Source organism: Haemaphysalis longicornis, unplaced genomic scaffold (genome assembly GCF_048455015.1).
Source record: "Haemaphysalis longicornis isolate Haplotype H1 unplaced genomic scaffold, Haemaphysalis longicornis Haplotype H1 scaffold_9, whole genome shotgun sequence".
NCBI classification, from domain to species: Eukaryota; Metazoa; Arthropoda; class Arachnida; order Ixodida; family Ixodidae; genus Haemaphysalis; species Haemaphysalis longicornis.
The window spans coordinates 39,037,523-39,049,946 of NW_027526460.1; the positions used below are offsets into that span (position 1 = coordinate 39,037,523).

At 48.0% G+C, this 12,424-nt stretch overlaps 1 non-coding gene across 1 annotated transcript; it reads left to right on the forward strand.

Annotated features, from left to right (window-relative positions):
• Positions 1–832: 832 nt before the first annotated feature.
• Positions 833–905, forward strand: Trnat-cgu (transfer RNA threonine (anticodon CGU)). Its single transcript has one exon. It is a non-coding gene; the product is annotated as a tRNA-Thr (tRNA).
• The last annotated feature ends 11,519 nt before the right edge of the window (positions 906–12,424 follow it).

A 12,424-nucleotide genomic window follows, 5' to 3' on the forward strand; every position in this document is an offset into this window, starting at 1 on the left:
TCCTTGACAGTTAAGCTGCACAGCGGCACTGCTAATGTTTGCGACTCGTACACGCGCGTCCAAACTTGAGCTCATGATAAAACTTGTTTGCAGTACTGTACTCACGAGTGCACATAATCAAGAGTGCAAGCGCTCGCAAAACCGGTATTCATGAGTATTGTACTCATGAGTACTGTGTACTCATGAGAACTATGTACTCATGAGTACTGTGTACTCATGAGTACTCATACTCATTAGTACTCAAACTCGTGAGTACTCGTACTCATGAATGCTGTACTCATGAGTACTCATACTCATGAGTAGTGTACTCATGAGTACTGTACTCACGAGTAGTTGACTTACCCCTGTACTCACTCGTCATCATACTCACTTTTTTTTTCTGGGTGTGTACTCACTCATCATCGTACTCACTCGTGAGTTTGAGTACAAATGAGTACAAATGAGTGTACTCACGAGTGAGTACGCCGACCTATGACGCACACACACACACGCACGCACATGCGCTCACGCACACGCGCGCACGCACACACACGCACACGCGTGCACACACACACACACTCACACGCGTGCACACACACACACACACACGCACGCACACGCACACGCACATGCACACGCGCATGCGCACGCGCACACGCACACGCGCGCACACGCGCGAACACACACGCACGACAACGCACACAAAAACACGCGCACGCATACGCGCACACACGCACACACACGCGCACGCACACACAGACTCTGGCACTGGCTACCACCCCCAAGCCCAGGAAACAAAATTAGTACCTTAACAATTAACATCAATACCCGAGAAAGTCGAGGGGAAACAGCCCCACCGGTAGCGTAGTGGTCATCGCACCAGGCGCGTAATCTGGAGGTCGTGGGTTCGGATCCCACCCGGCGGGCATTTTTTCTCTGCTTTCTTTCTGTCTGTCAAAATTCTTCATGTGTTTCAATGACCTACCTCATTCTCCCCTTTGCTTTTCGAGGCATTGTTGACTTCCAACCCTTATTTCTTTCTTAATTCAACGGGCTCTCTCTCTCTCTCTCTCTCTCTATATATATATATATATATATATATATATATATATATATATATATATATATATATATATATATATAGTAAGGAAATGAGGGGCTCGTTGAGGAAATACAGAAAGATAGGTCAGCAGTCTACAACGCCAAAGGAGGCATAGGGGTGTGGTTAGGCTCTTTTCTTTTTCACTACGGTTAATAAAGTACACATTTTTTAAAAATATACTGAAGAAAGAAAGAAAGAAAAACACGCGCCCAGAGCGTGGGTTTGGTCCCCACTCTGGGCGCGTGTTTTTCTTTCTTTCTTTCTTCAGTATATTTTAAAAAAATGTGTACTTTATTAACCGTAGTGAAAAAGAAAAGAGCCTAACCACACCCCTATGCCTCCTTTGGCGTTGTAGACTGCTGACCTATCTTTCTGTATATATATATATATATACACAGAAAGATAGGTCAGCACTCTAACCATTCTAATATTCTAACCATTCCCCTATGCCTTCTTTGGTGTTGTAGACTGCCGGCATTTCTTCCTGTATTTCTAACGAGCCCCTCATTTACAAACCCTATTATCATGCGAAAGCTTAGCGAGGGCCTCGGTTCTGGCAGCCTTGATGCCAAGGTAGCATAAGAGGGTTTCCCGCCAGTTACCCGCTTATGACAGGCTGTAGACGTTCGCGTCACGCCCCGGGGGTTGAAAAGAAGGTCCCCTTCTCCCCGTGTAGTCTGAGTGGCGCTGGCTACCACCCTCAAGCGTCAGATACAGTTGTAGTATATATAAATACCCCAGAAAGTGAAGCGGAACACAGTCGCCCAGATAGCCGAATTGGTAAGGCATTCGAGATCTAATCGAAAGGCGTGGGTTCGGTCCCCACTCTGGGCGCGTGTTTTTCTTTCTTTCTTTCTCACGTAATTAGTAATAATAAATAATAATGTAACGTCACTAACGGTAAAAAATATTCTAACCATTCCCCTATGCCTTCTTTGGTGTTGTAGACTGCCGGCATTTCTTCCTGTATTTCTAACGAGCCCCTCATTTACAAACCCTATTATCATGCGAAAGCTTAGCGAGGGCCTCGGTACTGGCAGCCTTGATGCCAAGGTAGCATAAGAGGGTTTCTCGCCAGTTACCCGCTTATGACAGGCTGTAGACGTTCGCGTCACGCCCCGGGGGTTGAAAAGAAGGTCCCCTTCTCCCCGTGTAGTCTGAGTGGCGCTGGCTACCACCCTCAAGCGTCAGATACAGTTGTAGTATATATAAATACCCCAGAAAGTGAAGCGGAACACAGTCGCCCAGATAGCCGAATTGGTAAGGCATTCGAGATCTAATCGAAAGGCGTGGGTTCGGTCCCCACTCTGGGCGCGTGTTTTTCTTTCTTTCTTTCTCACGTAATTGGTAATAATAAATAATAATGTAACGTCACTAACGGTAAAAAATATTCTAACCATTCCCCTATGCCTTTTTTGGTGTTGTAGACTGCCGGCATTTCTTCCTGTAAATATATATATATATATATATATATATATATATATATATATATATATATATATATATATATATATAATTTATGTTTTATTTACATAGACTGTGATTGATAGAGGCAACGCGATAGAAAGACGGAAGCAATGCGATGTCCTCCGTATTCCACGCAGAAAGACCTGAAAATCAATGAGCTGAAGAACGAGAAAGACAGGCAACTGACTAAACTCCGCTTTCCTCCCAAGACCGCACTGGATGCAGAGATAGCAGCCCTTACGGGTTCAGGTTTTTCCCTATTGTTAAGCGCATTTTTCGCCCGCTCTGTTCCTTCTGGGACCTTCTTGAGCGTCCCGCGTCGCTTGTGTTTTCTTCGAAGTTGCTTTTCTTCTTGCTTTGCTGCTCTCAAAGCCGCATCTTCGAGACGCACGTGTCAGTCCAGCCTTCTCACCCCTTTCGGTCCCAAACCGTCCGTATCCTCCTCCCCGCGTTTTTCTCGCTTTCTGCAGTTAGACGCGCGTATTCCCGGTCCCTTTTCCCCAGTCTCCCTTTCATTGTTGCTGCTTTCTTCCGCCCTCCTTAACAAGCGTGCGATGTTGGTTAGGCTTGGTGGCTTTCTTTACTGTCCTTCCCACGCCGGTCAAGTCTCTCGAGTGCCGCAATTCGTCGTCTCTGCGCGGAAGTGTTCAGCAGCAGGACCCCGGAGGCCAGCTTCTAATCCACTGCCCCTCGTTTGCGAACTCTTGTTGTGTTCCCGCACTCTGTTTCGTTGCACTGACTTATTTCATTGCCTTCCACTCGGGCGGGTGTGGTCAGTGTATATGGGGTTTCGCTATTTGTTTTTCTTCTTTTGCCTACGCTGCGTTTATGCTCGCACGCTTGTTCGACGTTCCTCCCTATTTTTTGCCTCGTTCCTTCGCCCCATCGCAGACTTTGTTAACAAGAGTGTCTTCCTTGCGCTTTTTCTTCTGTCGCTAGTGGAGATTGGAAGCATGTAAGCTGGAATGTGGACGCGTTGTTTGCGGGGAAATTTCAGATTACCGTTTCCTTAGCGCCGCTCGTACCTTGAACGGGCGGGTGGATGGTTTGCGCTGTGCCATTCCCGGATGGCTTTTGTTGCTCTAAGGTGTTCATGCCGAATAAACTTGCTACGCGCAGCTCGAAGTTTTGTGACTGCGGTTCCGCACTATTGTTTATCAGGTCTGCACTACGTTCGTGCGTGCTCGTGTGGGTGCTTTATAGTAAAGGGTCGTAAAAATTAACGCTTCTGGCAGCAGCGGCGTAGCGAATGCAGCAGTGATCAAACACCACCGCAACTGGACGTTGCGAAATGCGTGCGTTATACTCACTTGCTGTCTCTACCAAGCGAGTCAGAAGTTAATGCGCCAGGCTTTCACGCTTTCATTTGCCGAAAAGGCCTGTTTGTACTCAGCTCTATCCTACGTAATGAGGTAGCGGGCTGGTAACTACGTGAGACACAGCTATAGTGGCGGCAAGCAGTGATTTATGAATCCGCATAATTTGCTTAGATGGTCCTCAAAGAAAATCATGGCCTCCTCCTTTCGTGGCCTCCTCGCTTCGATCATCTAATTTCATTTCGTGCCCCGATAACCTATAGAAGAACCTGCGACACGCTCTGGAGGCTCGTGGCGTTTGTGAACCACTCGGGCAAACCCCCGTTTAAAGTATACGCGCGCGCGTGTACTCTTCTCAGGGCAATACGTACGATGTGTTGTATAGAGTGGAAGCACGGTCCAGAAGTGCTGGTTGAAGCCTAGTTTCCCGCCTGCAGCCGTTGAGAGACATCGTGTAACTGCCTCGTTGCTTGTGCCTGTAACCCGGATGATAGCCGTGTAATTATCCGTCGTGCGTGAACGTATAGTTAGAGTTAGCCGTCGGCACCGTCGAGTCGTCTTTGAAAAGAGTACTCTGGCCAATGGAGCAGTTTCCCTCTTCAGAAGGAGGCTTTTAGTCTTCATACAGTGTATAACATGTTCTTTTTTCTGTGTTCAGTAGAAGTCGAAGTGAACACGATGTTTACGAATGGCTTCCGGGGAAGAACGGAAGTACTTCTCAGCTGAATATGCCCACAGAAGTTTGAAGATGGAGGGCTTGTGTTGGCTTTTGCTTTCGATTTCCGTCTTGGTTTTCTTCGAAAGTACAGCGTTACTGAAATGATCATCTACAGTGGAAAATTCTTTGTTAATTCCGACGCAACTGTCACTCTGCACTGCAGCTCCCTGACCCAGAGACTCGATTTATGTCTGACCTGAGCAAACTTTTCTGGGCGTCAGGAGGCCAAAGTTAGTGAATTAAAAAAATTTTGAAAGCGCGTTGATGTCTGTGCAGTTAAATTAGGGGCCATGAAAACAAAATACATTGTTGTTTTATTCGAAATATTAGGTGCTTTATGTTGCCCTCTGCGCTTTCCCAGTAGCAAACGATGCTTTATTCACGGAGAGATTACACAAATTAAACCAAAATTTCAATTTATCACGATGTTTGGATGTTAATGGAACAAGGCCAACTAGGGCAAAAAGTACACAGAAAGTGTTACATAACTGAGATAAATAGGTGACTACTAAAATTGATGACTACTAAAATAGTGAGTTAGGGAAGTAGTCACTACCACACGGGTTCGTGTCCACGTTCCGATTGAAAGATTGGAATGGAACTGCAGAGCCAATCGCTACATAGAGGTATGAGCAAGTATTCTGTCCTCTATTGTAATATGTGGGCTGCTTCTTAATAAAAAAAACAAACTCGAGAGGGTGTAAAGACGTTTTCAACGAGGTGAGCTCGGGAATTCGTACGGAAAGAACTCCGAAGAGGATAATGTGCATTTAGGTCGACTATAAGTACGTTCAGGTCAAGGCAACTGATTTATCAGCACCTCAGAATCAGAAATGGATAGCTGGAAATCAGGAGGGATGTAGAGGGAGAAAAGTGTTAATAACTTGTTAAATAATATTGTTCTGACTGCCACAGCTTTGATGACAGTGTTGAAATTGAGCGTATTGAATGCTATGGATTTCCAGACAGCAATGGCCGCACCGTCCGAGGAGTCCGCACAGCCACCTCTATCCTTTCTAAATACCAGTTAATTATTCAGGAAGTTTGTGTGTCTGCGGTTTGAATGCGTTTCCTGTAGACACATTACACTCGGTTAATTGGTATGCAGCACTATGTTTTATCGTCCCATTATTTACAGTTTGGAGGGACTGGAAATGTGCGTGCCTGTGCGTGTGCGTGTGCGCGTGCGTAAGCGCGTGCTTGAGAGGGCGCGTGTGTGTGTCACTTTTTTCTTCCTTGGCTTTACTGGAGGTTTGCACAACGGAGCCAGTTCCTTCCACTGAGATGCAAACAAGAAGGCTCCGCCGTTCATGTCCTCGTCGGACGTCCTCAGAGTGCCCGACGGATCGGACTCTTTGGACCGCACACCCCTGTGATGTATACGTTGCTGCAACCGCCAACACCAAGGGAGTCAGGAGCGCCACGTGTGGCACGGGCGGTGCAGAAAGGATGGGAGCTGCGGCGGGTTCCCCAGTGTCCACCTTTTCCGTGCCCCCAAGTGTACTGGGGGCCGGAACGGAAGCAGCTGGAGCAGCCTCTGTCCCGACGGAGACGGAGATGACAGGCAGTGTGGTGACGTGTTGAATTGCCGCAGGCAACGCTGAGTAGGGAGAGGCGGTTCAAAGTCAGTCTCGCTGACTTGAGTCCCCGCCGAAACCAGGCGCCGCTCCGCCCCCGGACACCTGCGTCGGCGTATTTTCCCAGAGGGAAAGAAGCAAACCTCTTCCGCACCCCCTGGGAAAGATATGTTTTGAGTTACCTTGATGTTAATCATTTTATTTTCTAACTGAAACCTTTCACAGGTCCATAAGCATGTCCCTGGCAATTGATACAGATGAGTTTATGCGAGTTATAGTTTTCACACGGGTGGTCATGCTGGGCCCACTTTGCGCAGATAGGTCAGCCATGGCAGGAGTCGGTTGCGTGCCCGAACAGCTGGCACTTAATAAAGCAGCGGCACGGATTTGTAATGCAGGGCCGGACATTGCAACAGATAAACCTGCATTTATGTACTCTGTAAGTTTCTACCGGTCCAACGTAAGAATAATGGGCTTGGTCAGGACACCGTTGTCATGTCTTCGCATAGTTTTGCGCCTCACAGCTGTCACGCTATGATTTCTCAGGCCTTCCAGCAGGTCGGCATCTGCCTCATTCTTAAGGTCTGTTTGAGAGATGACAATTTAACAGCTGTTTAGGCTCCGGTGGGGTGTGACCCTGATCTCCAGATTCGCCATGCGAGTTTGGGCCAGCAGGGTCGCGGCTTGCTGTTGGTTGTGCACTTCAACAAGGATTTCTGTAGATCTTTGTTTTTGGCCTTATACGGCTCACCAATAATGCCCTCCAGAAATGTTGATATCAGGAACACAAACTGTTAGGAAAGAGGCTTTTTTTAGTTGACTCCATTAGCAAGAAACCGGGGTTGTTATCGGGCTTTGGAAAACCGAGGGCTGGAGTGCCTGTAATGAACTTAGGGTGCGGCCTCTTTTCAGGGGCCGATCATGTTTGAGGGGGGTTTTACGATTTACCATATGGCATGTAAAAGAAGCAGAGAACGGCAATACTCTCTTCTCTGATTTGATTGATTAATTGTAGGGTTTAACGCGCCGACGCAACGCAGGCGATGAAGCGCGCCGTAGTGGAGGGCTCCGGATTAATTTTGACCACCTGGGGATCTTTAACGTGCGCCGAAATCACGTACACACGGGCGTTTTTGCTTTTCGCCTCCATCAGAAAAGCGGCCGCCGCGGCCGGGAATCGAACCCGCGTCTTCGTGCTCAGCAGCGCAACGCCTTAGCCTTTGAGCCACTGCGGCGGGTACTCTCTTCTTTCGGTTTACACTTATGCCGAGAGAGTTCTAGGAGCTCCCTGCCTGGTAAGCAGACAGGGAGCCCGTCAGCCGCACCTTGACCAGGGCTTCGACCGCCACGGTTAGAGGCTTCTGCCCTTCACGTTACAACTCCTTACCACAATATACAGCGGGATTATGGGGGCTCGGGGTGCGCGGCGACGCCAATACGATCACCTTAAATACACAAGGTGCCCCGTGCGAAGCCAAAATTCCAATTTTCCCGTTATATCGCGTGTTTCGGGATATCAGCGATAACGTATATAGGGCAGGTATTTGAAACGAATGCAAGTACGTTGACTAAGGCAACAGCGGACGACAAAATGTCTCGTTGCTTCGCTTACCATCCACCCTTTAGGTGGCGCCGCAATACCGCTCAAGCCCGCTGTCCGAACTCGTTTTCTTTTTGACCGGATCGACACTACGGTAACTTCAAAAGAGGAACTCAGCCACAAGACGTCGTCCACCTTCCCTGAAGTAACTGCTATAAGGGTGGAACGCCATTACAGCACCAATAGTCCCACTCAGCAATGGGTGATCTTTGTCGACTCACGACTTGCCTTACAAGCACTGCTGAAGCCATCCCACCACCGGAGCCAACTGTGCGCGAGTTAATTGCATTCCACAGAATTGGACTACGAGGCGCGCACCGAATCTCGCTTCAGTGGCTGCCAGGTCATTCCGGCATCTTGGGAACGTCGTCTCTGACGCAGCAGCGAAAGAGGCGCACAATGTGCTTGTGTCTGTTGGAATCCCGTATTCCAGATAAGACGAAAGTATGGCCGTCTCTGCACTGGGATGGAAACTGCAGCTTTCAGCTTAGCAGGACCCTCTGCATGCGATTTACCCTCAGTGCAATTTCCAGTTTCCACGAGGCCTGCCAAAGCAAACTGAGTATGTCCTTTACCGACTACGCCTGAAGGTTGCCTTCACTCGCAGTTGTCTGTTTAAGATAGGCTGAGCAGACCTGCCATTGTGCTCGCGTAAATAAAGCAGAAATGAATCCAGAATGCTAGACATCAGTGAAGGGGAACTTGCCCTTCAAGCATCAATTTCACAAAGAAAAATGGCGTGAGTTGCGCCTGCTGCTTTCGCACGAGCTTAGGCTCTACACGGCGCTCTAAAGAAGCAAGGTCACTTGCCCCCGTATTCACAAACGTAACTTAAGTGTCACTTTTGCCTTTTGACACATTTTGGCTCCAAATACGTTTCGAGAATCAAACTCAGGCTGAAATGGTGGCTTTTCGCGAACTTGATGCTGTTCACCGCACGAAAAATTGTTGAGAAGGTGCTAGCTGAGATACTGTACTGGGTGGCGTCGGCATTTAAAACTGCGAGTTTGTCTTCAAACGAGAAAACGTTTTGCTTTCTGCAGCGGAACTCACGACTGACAAACCGACACCACAGACAGCAGGGAAGACTTGCGACTATCCGCCGACAGGCAAGGCCTAGCACCTTAAAACTTAACTCTCGAACTTCCACCGCACTCACACATGGAAATGTAGTTTGAGGTGCGGGCGAAACGAAAGTGGAATGTAGTTACTCTTTATTGCTGGTGTCGCGCTACACAAGCAAAGCATAAAGTGGCTGCTACATAAACCATTGGATGGCGTTAGCCGCTCCGTTCCTCCTCATCTTCAAGACGAATTGTATTTTTGGTGATCCTAGGCGTTTTCGTAGCTGCTGGCTGAAAAACTTAGTTCAAGAATTTGGTCAATCACTGTATTTCCTCGGCCGACTCTTCAGTAAAAGTGCAAAAAACAATGGCTGAACATCTTAGTGAGTTCGTTACATCACGGTTAACCGCCGCACGCCTTCGTTACAAGAGGTCGCAAACACATTAGCTTCATTCAATGGTGGTGACAATGGGGAAATGAAACACTTCGTTAAACCAGAAATTCATTACGTACAGTTTCGTTAAATCCAGGTTTAACTGTATCCCAGAATTTGTTGGCTGCTGCTCTGGGTTATTGATTTCCTTTGTGTACTTCTGCGTCTTGTATATGAAAACGTCGCCGTCGCTAGCTGTTGCGGGTTTATAAATATTGAAATAGCCGCGTTTACTAAATATACTAACTCTCTTTGGTTTTTCAGGCATTTTGTCCTTTATTTCGCTTACACAAACATATGCAAGCATTTTTATATGCAGTTGATAGTGCAGTACAAGGTCAGACCTAACTGCAAGAAGCAGAATGTGGAAAAGAATTCAAGAGAAATAATAAAGGGTAAAACAGATCAACAACAAGTAAAAACAAGTCATACTTGGCAAAAAAAGAACATCTTAGAAGCCACTACTAAAGCATAAGCAAATGAGCAACCTAAATCGTCTTCCAAGCACAAAGCTGTGCCTAATGTTTCCCTTGCTAACACATGTTCCTTGCTGACAACAGTTTTCGCTGCCGCTTTTGTGGCGCTCGGTTTATTCGTGTCGTTATCTTGGACGGTGGCGAAAAAGGACGACAAAGGTCTGGGTCGACAGAAGCCGTCTTTGTGCGCCGGTTTTAGCGAGATGGCTTTCGTCACCAATGCAAGCGCCGCCACTGCTCGCCGCCTCGTCGATTCCTCTGGGCGTCCTCGAGTCGAAATTAAGCGCCTGATTTAACTCCAAGGAAGCGGCTTTCGCGAGCGTTATGGGAAGGAATGCCGACACCGCAAGAGATGAAGCGAAGCGACAGGATATACAACAGAGACTGAAAAGATCACCACTCTTTGCGTTGCCGCTTGCGCGAGATATTATGGCGTAACTCCATGGGGGCCCGTAACATACGAAACTAATAAAAACGCCTTGCGTCATCGGGAAAGTTTGTTTGCTTCTGTGCAGCACACAGAATTAAAGGCAGTAGTTTTGTCCTTCATATAAAGGTGATAAACAATGGTTTCCTGTCTTTAACACACATGTGTCACAGGTTCAAATTGTGCAATGTTAACACAAGATCGGGAGCGTTAGATCGGAACCTTGTAGCTACAGCTACGAGCGTTAGCAAAGGAAAGGCCAGCTAGCAAACGGGACGAAACAAGTTCGTACGCGCGAGTATGTAAGAATACGCGCGAGTACGGTCACAAAACTAAATGAGCCACAACAACAAAAACAAAAAACGGTGAAATAAATCCAGCACTGATTGTCCTAAACACCTTCTATTACCGAGTTTTCTGGGGATACGCAACGCGTGGTCAAAACAAATGCTTCTATGAACTCATGCTCGCACTGTGCAAACGATGACACTACGGCGTCGAGAACGGAACCGGCCCCCGACCCCGTTATTTCCTCATCCCAAATGCTGCCCTAGGGATGAGAACACAGATAGCGAAGAGCCCGTCGCCGACGAACTGTTCACTGGAATAAGTCCCATGTGGAAAACCGTGCCGTTTCCACATATCGAACTCCTTCCTTTCTTTACATCGTATACGTTTAGTGCGTACGTTCATAGAAAGGGCGGTTGAGGCGGCGTAGAATAGCGCACGCCGTTTCTGCCGCTTCGTCTCGTTCAAGTGGCTCCCCTCGACCTTTCGACGTTTCGCACCGTTTACTTTGTAACACGAAACACTCCTGCAGCAGCTCTGTTTCCCTGCATTGCTCTCTCACGCATTGCGTCCCTTTAAGCACGCCGTTTCCTCCGCCCGCACAAAAGCGGCACAAAAGCCCACGCGCCGCTTAGTACGTGATTTGTTGCGGTGAAGCGAAGCATAGGCGCCAAGTGCATACAGGTGCGCAGGTGGGGAGGCTAAAGTGGAAGGGCTTTGCATTCGAAATGGCCCTCCTAACTCAAGTGCCCGCGCTTTGCTTCCGTCCGGTCGCGTTTTTTTCCGAAAAGGCACGCGCCCTTTTCCTCCGACGCCTGTCTCCTCCGGGACGCGCTTCGCTCCGGCAACAAGGCACTCCGACTGGCACGTTTTGCTCCGATCACGCGCTTTCTTCGATCCCTTCAGGCTAGCGTTTTTTGTTTGTTTGTTTGTTTGTTTCTCTTTACAGTATCTTCAACCTTTCTTCGGTGGAACTGTTAGTGTGTCACGGCTTTCAAAGGGTAGATCGACGTTTTGTTCGTGTGTATTCTTTGGCTTCCCTGTTTCACCCGTTGTCGATCTTACTCTTGGATAGGCTGTTCAGGTTTGCGTATTCAGGACCAGCCGACGGAGCAGTGCACCGTAAGCGACATTTTGAAGGGAGGAATCGTTGGCTCACTTTACGGATACTCGACTCGCTGTTTGTATTGGCCCAAAAAGAGGGAGCGTGGCGAGAGAAGAAAAAAAAAGTATCCTGGCTAACCTTAAGGAGACGACTCGAGAAGCAGAAGAGTTTAAATGAAAACCAAGTGGGACTAGTAAAGCATGCCACGCTGCCTGTCTGCCCCCCAGCAATTTTAAAGCGATGGCACTAAATGGCTGACTGAGCGTTTCCACCGTCGGTGGCGTCGGGCTGGTTGCTGTTAGTGAACTACCACTGACTACAACGCGTTCCATAGCACGTGCTGCGGAATAAAACGCTAAGAAAGCATGCGTTGAGCCACACAGAAAAGCGGAGATAGCGTTGGGCTATATCGGTTTGATTTCAGCATGTGGTGCGCTGAGCTTTGCGCGGAGCAGAGTGCCCTGCCACGTTCAATTGCACACTGAGCGGTGTTGGATTGGACTATAATGGATTCACATTCGCATGCCTAAGAATTGCTTGTACCCACTCGGAGTTCTCTTGCGCATACGTTTCCTCTGTACGTCTCCCATCTCATAAACCACGCATCGGTATACCTGTAGATCGTTCGTAGATGCGTTTACTTAGTGCGCTAAAAATCGTCACATGGATTAGTTCTTCGTTTGTGATCTGGGTCTTTGAAGGTTTCACTATCGATTGGACGCACTTTGAGCGATGCTTGGCTCTAACTTCTAGCTTTCGCGCTTCCTTCAACTGTTTCTGGGAAGGGAGGGTAAATTTTTTTAACAGCGACGCTGTTTAGCAAATCGTAATTGTTCGTGTCCGCACTTCAAAACATCATGAAATTGCCAAG